Source organism: Colias eurytheme, chromosome 22 (genome assembly GCF_061535395.1).
Source record: "Colias eurytheme isolate Ceu_HAF_F1 chromosome 22, ilColEury1 Martin Lab GWU primary, whole genome shotgun sequence".
Classification (NCBI taxonomy): Eukaryota; Metazoa; Arthropoda; class Insecta; order Lepidoptera; family Pieridae; genus Colias; species Colias eurytheme.
Window position 1 is genome coordinate 4,960,132 of NC_143001.1, and position 12,009 is coordinate 4,972,140.

At 31.0% G+C, this 12,009-nt stretch overlaps 1 long non-coding RNA gene across 1 annotated transcript; it reads right to left on the minus strand.

Annotated features, from left to right (window-relative positions):
* Positions 1–259: 259 nt before the first annotated feature.
* On the minus strand, positions 260–1,584 carry LOC149898666 (uncharacterized). Its single transcript, XR_016458047.1, has 3 exons — positions 1,044–1,584; positions 856–917; positions 260–781 (listed from the first exon to the last, which is right to left on the minus strand). It is a non-coding gene; the product is annotated as an uncharacterized LOC149898666 (long non-coding RNA).
* Positions 1,585–12,009: the final 10,425 nt, after the last annotated feature.

Below are 12,009 nucleotides of genomic sequence, written 5' to 3' on the forward strand. Positions count from 1 at the left end.
ACTTCTGTGGGATAAAACAGGATTCACGATATAACCTAATTCCACGCGGGCAAAGCCGCGGTCGAAATGATATTTTTTTAAATAAAAAAATTGTTTAAAAAAACACAAAATATATTGACGCATGTATTTATTTTTTGCACTCTATTATAATTGTAATTATTCATTACAAATAATCAAAATAAAATAGCCAGAACAAAGTTAGGCCCTGGTAGGGTAGGTAGGCAGGTACAGCAATGTGAGACGAACATTTATATTATTTATACCAATAATAATGTATTATAAACATTAAATTAAGTTTACAACAAAAATACATAATATTAGCTAATGTGAAAACGAATCAACCAATCATCCCACAACAATGAAATGTGCACACAAATATTCATCCAAATCGGTTCATGTGATTAGGAGGAGTGACTGCAGCGCCATCTTCCGGGCCCAATTGTGTTTCCAGATCACCCAGGAACTCAATTTAATATACTTACACAAAATTTTTCGAAATGAAAACTCACATTACTATGTAAATATGAATATAAACCTGTTTTAGTACTAAGCAATTTCCCGCACAGGTGTAGTAAGTATAAATGAAATAAATATCAACATCAAATTCTTTATATGTACAACATACTTATCTACCACCTACTAAGAAATGTAATTCTTGAAATTTTTTCGTATTTTTTTAAATATAATACTACTCCAATGAGCTCCTGTTCCATATTACATCCACCATACTTCCACTAAGTTCACCATGATTTTTTATTTCTTTGCACTTTGTTGCTTTTTGCTAAAAATGGAATCATGCGATAAAACCAGTAGAGCGTTGATAACATACATTTTTGACTGAATAAAGGTACTTACGAAGGAGTGGGTTCACATTGTGAACAATCAGTGGGTTTATTTTCCTTCTGGATTCCGGATTTCTGAAAAGATTATTTATGCTATAAATGAAAAAATCTTACACATTCGTTACGTACTTAAAACAGGGGTACATATCAAACATTGTCTATAATACAATTATCATCAAATTTAAAATAAAACCAACTTACTTCATTAATTTGTTCCAATTGTAAGCATTCTTTTTCCTCGAACCTTTATGTTTCTTCTTCTTATTTTCTTTATTGTCTCATTTTGTCTTATCGTGTTGTCACCCTTTTTTACGATTGCGCAAGCGACACAAGTTCCCCGTGTGACGGCCGTAGCGGGAATGACTCGTGCAGCGATCGGGGTAGGAAGGTACAGGGCGGCTCTCGCTATATTGGCTGGTCGCGCGCTAATTTCAAGTATTTCTTGTTTATTTCAAAACCATCGCATATTTCAAAATTCTAACACTGTAGACGTATAGGTTGTATATTTTATAGTTAATATCCAAAAAGTCGTAACTTTACGTTTGTTATTTTGAAGATGCCAGAGATTAAAAAAAAATAACAATGAGAACTTTGTATTTTTTTTCTATCGAGAAAATATCATGGAATCATGTTTCTAAAACGGTAGACGTATTGTGTTACTATTGAACTTTCTTGTCAAGAATTTTCATCACGACAACTTTAATAATATAAAAGTTACGAAGGTTTAAAAAGGGCCGTAAATGTTAGAAAAATTAATTCATCACCTTAAGGTTTGACTACTGAAGGATATAGAGTAATAAAGAACAAAAAATCAAGATAAGAATTGGATAGAAAACGTGGCTTCTAGGCCTTCTTTCTAATTAAATATAATACTTATAAATAAATCTTAGAAAATAAAAATAAATAAAATAAAAAGTTCATTTATTTGCCTTCACAACTTAAAACTATTACAAACGAACTAAATAAGTAGCATTTTCATTGTGAAACACTATTGTCTGAAATAGCTATAATCTGAATAGAAAATAAATGTAAAATGGATGCAACCTTTCTACAAGATAATCTTTTAATAAAATTATATAAACACATATTTAACACTCTCCATTTAGTGTATGGAAATTTTGAGACAAAATATGTGCAATAACATTAGCTAGTATTACGAAAAACGCTGTTTCCATATTTTTTAAACCCACCTGTGTGCACTTACATTATAGTCCTCATTTCGAATTCGAATTAAAAAACAAAAAACTATCAGAAAAATACAGCAATTTTTGTCACATCAATGTCACGAGAAATGTGAAAGAATTTTGCACAAAATTTCCAGTTATTTCGATTTCACCTCAATTTTCATGCGATAAAAATGGATTTTGTATCGTTGTTAATAATAACAGTTTTGGGTTTGACGGTTTTGTTTTATTGCCTACGACGTAAAGGGGGTAGAGAGGGCCCGTACTAAAATCTCTTTTTATAATTTTATTTATGGTATTTTAATAAAAAACTTGGGAGATAAATGAATTTTTATTGTTCCTTGGATCGCTCCGTTTATATTTTATACAAACGGTATATTGATGATTTTTTACCTAAATAAACTTATTATCATAAAGTACGTAAGCAGGGTCAGGGAGGTCAGGGAAACATGAGTCAAGATATTTCTTGACTTTTGCTTCCTTATTAATTGTTGAAATACATAAAATTTACTATCTGATTGTAAAAGCTTAGTAATAAAATCCAAATCTCATTATTTATCGCTACTAGCTATCAGAACATATTATGATAATACCTTACTAGCTTTCCACCCGCGGCTTCGCCCGCGCAGTCAAAGAAAAACCCGTATAGTTCCCGTTCCGGTGGGATTTCCGGGATAAAACCTATCCTATGCCCCGGGGTAAAAAGTAGCCTATGTCCTTTCTCGGGTATCAAAATATCTCCATACCAAATTTGATGCAAATTGGTTCAGTAGTTTAGGCGTGATTGAGTAACAGACAGACAGACAGAGTTACTTTCGCATTTATAATATTAGTATGGATTTATACACTTACTTATAGCTACTAGGTACTACAACTTGCGCCACATATACTACACAAATATGTTATATATCCCATGAAACAGTTCATTAAAACGCAAATACAAAACTCTATTACTTATCAAAAGCGGCAAAAGTACCCGAACAAAAACGCACACTTACCAAAATAGCCTTCATCACATTAAGAGTTTTACAATAGACTCCATTCATTGAATTACACCACTTTTCCGGGTCATTTCCATCTCTTTTAAATATCGTCAGCAAATTCGCCGGGTTTTTAGCATTATCCCGGATCCGTCAGTCCACTTCAGGATTTACGGGGTTATAAAAAATCTTTGTGTTAAGATTGTTACGGGTTACCCGAGATTTGGGTTAAATGTTCGGATTATGGGCATGTTTACGGGTACGGAAGGTGACAAATTTGTTTTTTATAGTGAGGAAATAAGTGTTACGTCGTTATTACATAATTTCTTGCTTGTATATCAAATGCTAAAGCATACATGTATTTATTGAACTAGAATTCTTATTAAAATGTTGAAACACATAGATCAATGTTTACCATCGGTTCGGAAAGCAGTTCTTACCATGGAGAGCCTATTAAAAACTCTGTAGCTGCTTTTTATCATGTCAATTTTTAATTTTAATCTTCATTGATGATAAAAATGATAACAAATAATCTATTGTGGTTCTTAAGCTACTTCGTCACTTTCAAATCGGTTACCTACGTAATTAATTTATTAATATGTCTACTACAGTGTATTGTAATGACAAAATATGATAATCACTTATTATTTATCTATTAAATATAAACATAACAGATTTGAGTATGCTATCTATGACCACTTTAAACATTATAAAATAAAATTACAAGCTATTGTACAATTATAGTGTTAAATACAATGATACTAAAATGTTCTAGAAGCAAATTAAACACAAATCTTATTACACTCTTTATTTCTTTCTCCTTTAGATTCATGCGAGTGGAAATTTTCTTTTACTCTTATTTCAGCTTGTACAATTCCATTATATGCTATAATAGTTTCAATTCTCGTATTATTTTTAATCAGAAAAAGAAAAGTCTTAGATATTCTTAACCAATGGGAAAATGTAAAAATACAAACTATGTGAAACCGATATTTGCACATTGAAATAAAAATGTATCAATCAATCTTTTAATTAAGGCATTCAAAATCATAATGTGTTTTTATTTGATTAAAAAACGTTTTCAAGAGCATATTAAATGCGTAAAGTAGAAGAAATAACACACAATATAAAAGTTAAACTCAATATATAGCGTTGTTAGCATCCATTTTCTCAAATCCTACTAAATCTAGTACACACATAAATGCTAAATCCACATTTTGACTGCGTGACATCATGCATCATTAACTAATGAGCAAGCTTGTCAACAATATCAGGTAATACCACGGATAATTATAATACTATAGTAATACTAAGATTAGTATGACCGTCAGTCGTTGAACAATTAGTATTGATTACAAGTGTTAACTTATAAGTCGTATTAAACACATATTTTTATCTATACTAATATTATAAAGCTGAAGAGTTTGTTTGTTTGAACGCGCTAATCTCAATAACTATACTGGTCCGATTTTAAAAATCTTTCGATGTTAGATAGCCCATTTATCGAGGAAGGCTATATGCAATTTATCATTACGCTAAGATCAACAGGAGCGGAGCCATGCGGGTGAAACCGCGAAGCGCAGCAAGTATTAAATATATATTTCAAGAACCAGCATTAGCTTCTAGAAAGATAAAGAAAGTTCCAGAAAGTTCTTTTCGCTGTATGATGTCATGCTAATGGAATTGCTCGAAAATTATTCTTTACAATTACCAGAAAATGTGGTGACAGTAATACTTGGAATATTAATTTAACTATGCTTTAATATTAAATTTTATAAAATTTACTGTAGATACCGTAAAATAATATATTTTATCAAGGTAATCATTTTCCTAGCATGTGAATTCGTTTTCAATATTGAAAATTATATGGATTATTTTTCCGACCCAAATATCGACCAATAGAATTGCACCATTCGACGTCACGTGGTACAACCTACATGGTATTATACTGATAATTTTTTGAAAATTTTCTCTGGTCGTTGACGTCAAACTGACAGGTTGAATTCAATTGTGAAATTATTGGCGGACATTTGGGACGGAAAAATAATCCCCCGAATACCACACGAGCTTCAAAATTATCTGGCATTTCCCTCAAGGTTCCCTGCAAACAAATAAAGTCGTCAAGTTTTTCAGGAAAAATCACTCGCGCTTCGCGCTCGTGATTTTTTAACCTTGACTAAAAACTTGACTCCTTCATTTGTTTGCAACGAATCTATCGGAAAATACCCGATAATTTTGAAGCTCTTGTGGTATTATAAGTGATAATACAATACAGATAATAATTGATATAAATAATAAAATCTTTGTTATAGTAAAGAATTCACAACACATAGTTTTCTATAGAAAGTAGTTGCATTATAATTTAATTATAATATCACCTTACACGTAGCAAATTTAATTAAGCCTTTTTCATAACTAGACTTACGCTGTGGGAAATGTCATATTTAGTAATATTACAATCTCTGCTCCATTTCTTTAATACAAATTTAATTAATATCTTGTATATTGTAAAATCGTAGGCTGTTGAACGAATATGTTTTTAGGTTTATCTAAACGACGTAAACATGTGTGAGTTATATTTCTGTAATTCAAAACACAGTTTCAAAAAAAGATATAGTACTTACCTACATATAAACGTAAATCTACCTATTTCAAAGCTGGCAAAAAAAATACGTGCGGAAATTTTTGATATTCCCAGTACTTTAAACTCAAACTCAAAAACTCAAACTCAAACATTTATTTATTCAATTAGACTTCTTCTAGAAGCACTTTTGAAACGTCAATAAGTACATATTTTTAACATTTACCACCGATTCGGAAAGTAGTATCTACGGAGAAGAATCGGCAAGAAACTCCATAGTTGCTCTTTTTAATCATGTCAGATTAACAATTTTACAAATTACATATGTAATATCATAATATGTACAAAGAACTGTCCTGTGGTTTTTACGCGACAACCCTCCATGGGTTTTTATAGAAATTCTGTTGTAAAAGCGTATACCTTGGCCCATAAAGTTCCTTTAAAAATAAAAAATATGATTTATGTTATAAATTATGTTTCTAAGATAAAACAACAATAATGATTTGGTTAAATCTATTTACCTATCTTAGATTAGCAATTTAACACTTATTAGGGGATAAAATCGTGATTTATTTCTTATACTCGTAACCAAACGCAAGAACATAATAAAATATAAATAGTGCTATATTATATGATATCAAACAAATGTTATATAAGAAAATTGGAATGCCAGAACCAGTGCACTTGGGATTTAGCCAGCTGGACTATCTCATTACATATTCGCTCATAAATATGTATCGAGTATATTTATCTTGCATCGATCAAGTTAAGCTCGTTTTAATTTTGTTTGCTGACGTTTTTATGCAAAACTAGTGTTGATGTAGTGTTTGCTGTATGGTAAGTTGAGTGCTTCCAAAAGACAAATTTTTAAGAACGGAAAATAGGAATAGAACTAGGATATCGGTTTCAAGAAGACTTATACACTATACAGAATGTTATTATTAAGTTAAATTAAATTGTAAAAAAAAATATTATATTTAATAATATAATTAAAAATCTATTACCATACTAGCGGTCCGCCCCGGCTTCGCCCGTGGTACATATTTACGTTTTCTCTACATAAAAACCATCCTCGTACTTCAAGGAATATAATAAAAAAAGAATTATCGAAATCTGTTCAGCTGTTCTCGAGTTATGCGCTTACCAACACATTTTGCGATTCATTTTTATATATAAAGATTAAACTCATATTGTTACAATTTACAATTTATCACATTTAATGTTTGCTTATAGCATCTTAATTTTTATTTCATCAAATATATTTTTCATCATTAAGGCTTCATTTGTTTTGTTATTATAACAGCCATGTGTCTATATCCAAAATGCACAGACCAAAAACGCGTGTATGGAACATAAAATCGTCACTCGTAGTCACAATTCCAAAGAACTTCTAAATGAGCGCAAAATGTACCACAGTGTAAAGGATCCATGGTGTACTCATAATTTTATATTTCCTTACATAATAGCACTTATATGCGGTTGAAGCGTCACTTCAGACAGCTTTGTTAACCTTTACATTAATTACACCCTGTATTATGGTCCTTCGAGCCGGATAATTGCAATGTTTTTTCTTTGGTGACAGATGCGGTTTTAACGTAATATTTGATGTGGTTATCTATATTATCTGCACAAATAATATTTACACATAACAAAAAGCAATATCTAAAAAATAAATAACATACCCTTCGAATGTAGATCTCTGATCGTTTTTGAAACTTTATTTTAAATTAAATTTATTATATTTTTATTAAAGGTTACCTATTACAAAAAATAACTCAATAATTAAAATGTATGTTCTTCTGTTTCAGATAATCTTCGAAATGGAACGACCTTAACAGGACCTTCACTGGCAAAGCTCATCAGCTTTTTATTGTAACAACTAGCTGTTGCCCGCAGCTTCGCCTGCGTGGAAAAGATAAATTTTCATGGTACAAACTTTCATCCCCTATTTGATCCCCTTGGGGGATGAATTTTCTAAAATCCTTTCTTAGGGGACGCCTACGTTATGACATCTACCTGCATGCCAAATTTCAGCCCGATACGTCCAGTGGTTTGGGCTGTGCGTTGATAGATCACTATATCAGTCACCTTTGAGTTTTATATATATAGATTTTATCAATTGTGTAAAAACCGGAAGACCTATAATTTGTAAAGTATGTTTTCAGATAATAAAGTATAGTTTTGAAATATCGTTTTATTATTCCAAACAATCCTATTTACACTCTAAGCTACTTATATTAATTATTTCTAAAATTGTATAACAGTCGCAGCTGCTAAACCACTATTAGAAATCACATCTTTCAACCAGTATTTACCAATAAAGTCCACATGAAACACGCAAGACAAAATCCAATATGTCATTTATTTCCAAGAAGTAATTGCAGCACTCAATACGCCTTCCTTGGGGATAGCTTGCTCTTCTATTGTGTTATATTGTGCAAAATAAAATGCATTCTAGTCGTGCTACGCTTCGATTTATCGAAGGTTCTTTTATATTTTTATGGTTTACCTCCAGTGCTTGCTTGCCCAGGTTGTTGAAGCAATTGTTTTTGTTATAAACAATTTATAGCTGCACCGCTTGTTGAAAAAGGGATTTATGGCCTTAGTAACTAAGTGTAATGTGACTTGTGAGTAATACACGGGCTTAGTAACTAAGTGATTAGTGCTTGTGTGAACTGTGACATAAGTGCTTGGATAGTGATGGTGAATAGTACAAGATAATAGAAATCGATCTATCTATTTTCTAAGCGACTATAGTCTATACCTGACCGTACTGTTGTTACTGACCATGTAAACAGCTCGACAAGTTAGTGACAAGTGAAACAAAAACCATTTCGAATTGCTGGTCACTAATAAAACTTACTAGCTCCTAATTGTAAACGGTAACTTCTTACTTATCAATATCGGGACTCAGTGGTTTTATTTACCAAGTTCATGGCTTTGACCAACTACTTACCAAACTAAAGGTCACTAGCCAAGTTTCCTTACACCAGATAACTACAGTATCATCAGGCTATAAAGAAATTATTATAACGTAACGTGATTCTTATCACGACACCCTAATCACCCTTAATGACACTACCCATTACTCTGCAGCCATTTTATCTCCTTATTTTAATGTTGAGACCGCGTGCTGCCATCATTAGTATGGGATTCCGTTGTTTACCGTTGCGAATTTGAATTTTAAATCGTCACTAATAGGGGTGTTATTACGTTAATTTCTTTTGTCTGGATTATATTTATTGGGTTCGTTGTACACACAGCTCGTTTTATGGTGTAATTGTTTCGTTAGAACGTTATTAGATGTTACCTAATGTAAGCTGAATTAGTGGTGCACATAAATTTTGTTGCTTATTATACAATCGAATTCGATTACTACAATTGTAAGGGCTACTTAGAATTTTATCCGCGTTTTGACTTTATTTCAAAGGTGAAATATTGTCTTGACTATTCAATAATGTACGTATTATAATTCTTCTATAAGTCTTGAAGAAAATAAAACGAGCTCATTTTTCAAACGTCCACTATAAGAGAATAATTAATATAATAAACTACAATCTCACTTTTTCTATCATCAAGCAAAACAAATTGCATTCGCTTATCACGTGACTGATCGTGTTAAATTATAAAAAATGTAATTTCCATCCCGAAAGAGAATAACTTTAGAAAAATGTAAATTCACTCAAATATTCATTTAGTCTTTCGTGGGATGCAAATTTCGCAACAAAAATTTTGCTCCTCGCGCTACCTGCTTTAAACTTTAATATAAATAACGTACCTTCCTTTGCGTAGCGTTTTCCGCATAAATTCAGAAGGTTGTTCATCTCTCGGAATTATAACGGAGGTGCCTTTACGACTAGCTGGGGCTTTCCTGTATGGAATATGAGAGGGCTCATAAAGGTGACGGCTTCACTTGATTTCTTTGCGCCTATGCTGCCCTGGTACTTTGAAGTTTAACCAATTATGGCCGACCTTGCCTAGTAGTAGTTAGTATTTAATTCAACATAAAATATAATTTAAATTTACATATTTTAGCAAACAGGTATCTTATTTAGACTAAGAGATTTTTAACATACTTTATCGTATTTTTTTTAATTAATACAGTTACATTTATTTATTTATATTTACTACAACAATACCATACATTTAAAATTAAATTAAACTGGCGCAAACATAATCTCTAGAGATTTACCGCGCGCCAGCGCCATCGACATAGAAGACAATTTAACTTATTATTACTTATTAATTTAAAACATTTAAACAATATTTTACCTCATAATTATAGACCTAGAAATATCTAGAAATACGATCTGGAATACCAACTGATATGCCGTCTACGTTCAATTTTCCTATTAACTAATTCTTAGTCGATCTAGATTTTAGACTATTAGTATAGGTACCTTGTATTATATTATCCTAGACTAAAGAATTTACTCGATAGATAGAGATAATATTTGATTTCTCAAAACAATATAAAACATAATTATAAAGGAAGAAAATTCCGTCTGATTCAACAAGAACTTCAATCCCTAGTTTGTTTGACCCCAGAAAGGTAAGTTCGAGAACTTTTATAAGGTTCTCAATTACAGCAAGTATTTAACGAAAACAGTTTGAATAGACAAACTTTATATAAACATAAAGCGATCCGTTCCAATGGTTTTTACGTTGATTTAATACAAAACTTTGCCAATAACCGAAATGATATTCCCGATTATATTTTGTAATACAAATAGTCCTAAACCAATGTTAATTTAAAGATTTGTTTAACTTGTTAAAAGCATTCCGATTGTTTTGTTTGTATTTAAATATATTACTGGTTTTGAACGCGTTATATTTATTTAATAGCGAATATCAATCCATTACTATGGAATATTTTTTGTATTCTATTAAACGAATTTAAAAAAGGCGGAGGTTCTCAATTCGACAGGTTTTTTTCTGGCTTTGTCAAACTTCAAAACTGTTTTTTGTTTAAATAATAATTATTTTACTTTAATACGTTGTATACTTAAAATTATTGTTTACTTAAAATTGTATAACATCTTTGTAATTTCAAATCAAAATTTGTATTGAAACTAAAATAAAAATAATTTGGATAATCCAAAAGTGCACGCCTCATAATTTTTTTTTAATAAATATTTATTAATTATTTGTTTTTGTTTATTTAATAACAATTAAACCACATCGAATCAGACCCTGAAAAATGAAAGGGTTCTATTCCTGAGCATACTCAAGCGTAAGAGAAAAAAAAAGACTCGATTAGTAAAGTATTTCGGTCGCTATCGTGTTAACAAGAAAATCCTCCGCACATACAGACACACGGACGTCCAAGACAGAACTTTTTTAAACTGTTTTTTAACTAGTTTAAATAACAAAAATGACATCAAAAATATCATGAACGTTAAAAATAGTGTTTTTTCTTAATATGTGTGTGTATGTATTATCTTACAAGTGCAATGTATGATACATAAAGACATTTTAAGTTTGAAAAATCAGATGTTTTGCGCGAAGTGACAGTAGTACCCACCTCAACGCTTCGCTTATGAGGCGTGCAATACGACTGTATTGCGTAGTACCTATTGCAGAGTTACCATAATATTTTCCTTATGAAATGAAAATCCTGACATGAAAATCTTAAAAAATAGTTATAAATCGTAATAGCATTTTGAACATTAAATTTTTATTGAACTGAACAAAAGATAAATTATATACATTTTGTTGACGTTGATAAACCAATATTAAGGAATTACACTCAATTTGACAGTCTATTTTATTTGTATCGCACTGATTATATCATTATGTACATTATAATTATTAATGTGCAAATCGTATTTCGATAATCAAATTCGTTGTGAATTACAATTGTATTTTCAACCGACTCCAAAAAGGAGGAGGTTCTCAATTCGACTGTTTTTTTTGTGTTTGCTATCTTAGAACTTTCAACGAATTGAAACGATTTTCATTATTATTGTTTTGAAGTGAAACTTCTTTCGGCGCGTTGAGAGGAAAATTTCAAGGCAATACCGTCACGGAGAATGGCGATGATTTTGGTTTCTTTGAATATGTATTACCAAAGAAGTCTCATTTCAAGCGTGTGCTCGACACACACGCTATTCTTGAGTTTGCTACCTCAGAACTTTCAACTAAGTGAACGGATTTTGATGATTCTTTTTTATTTGAAAGCTGGTACCTAGCTGTTACCCATTTAAATGTATCTATCATTATAATATTTATCCAATTATGTATCTCGTTTTGACAATTAAAGAACTTTTAAATTAAGATTAAAAAATAAATTAAGTTAACCCTTAAATTAAGACGCCTTCAACGAAACAATTAACACAAGAAATATTCCCGCAAATGTTCGCAAAACATCAAGCCAACTAGACGTAAAACCTAACTCAATTTCGTTTTCAAGCACTCAAACT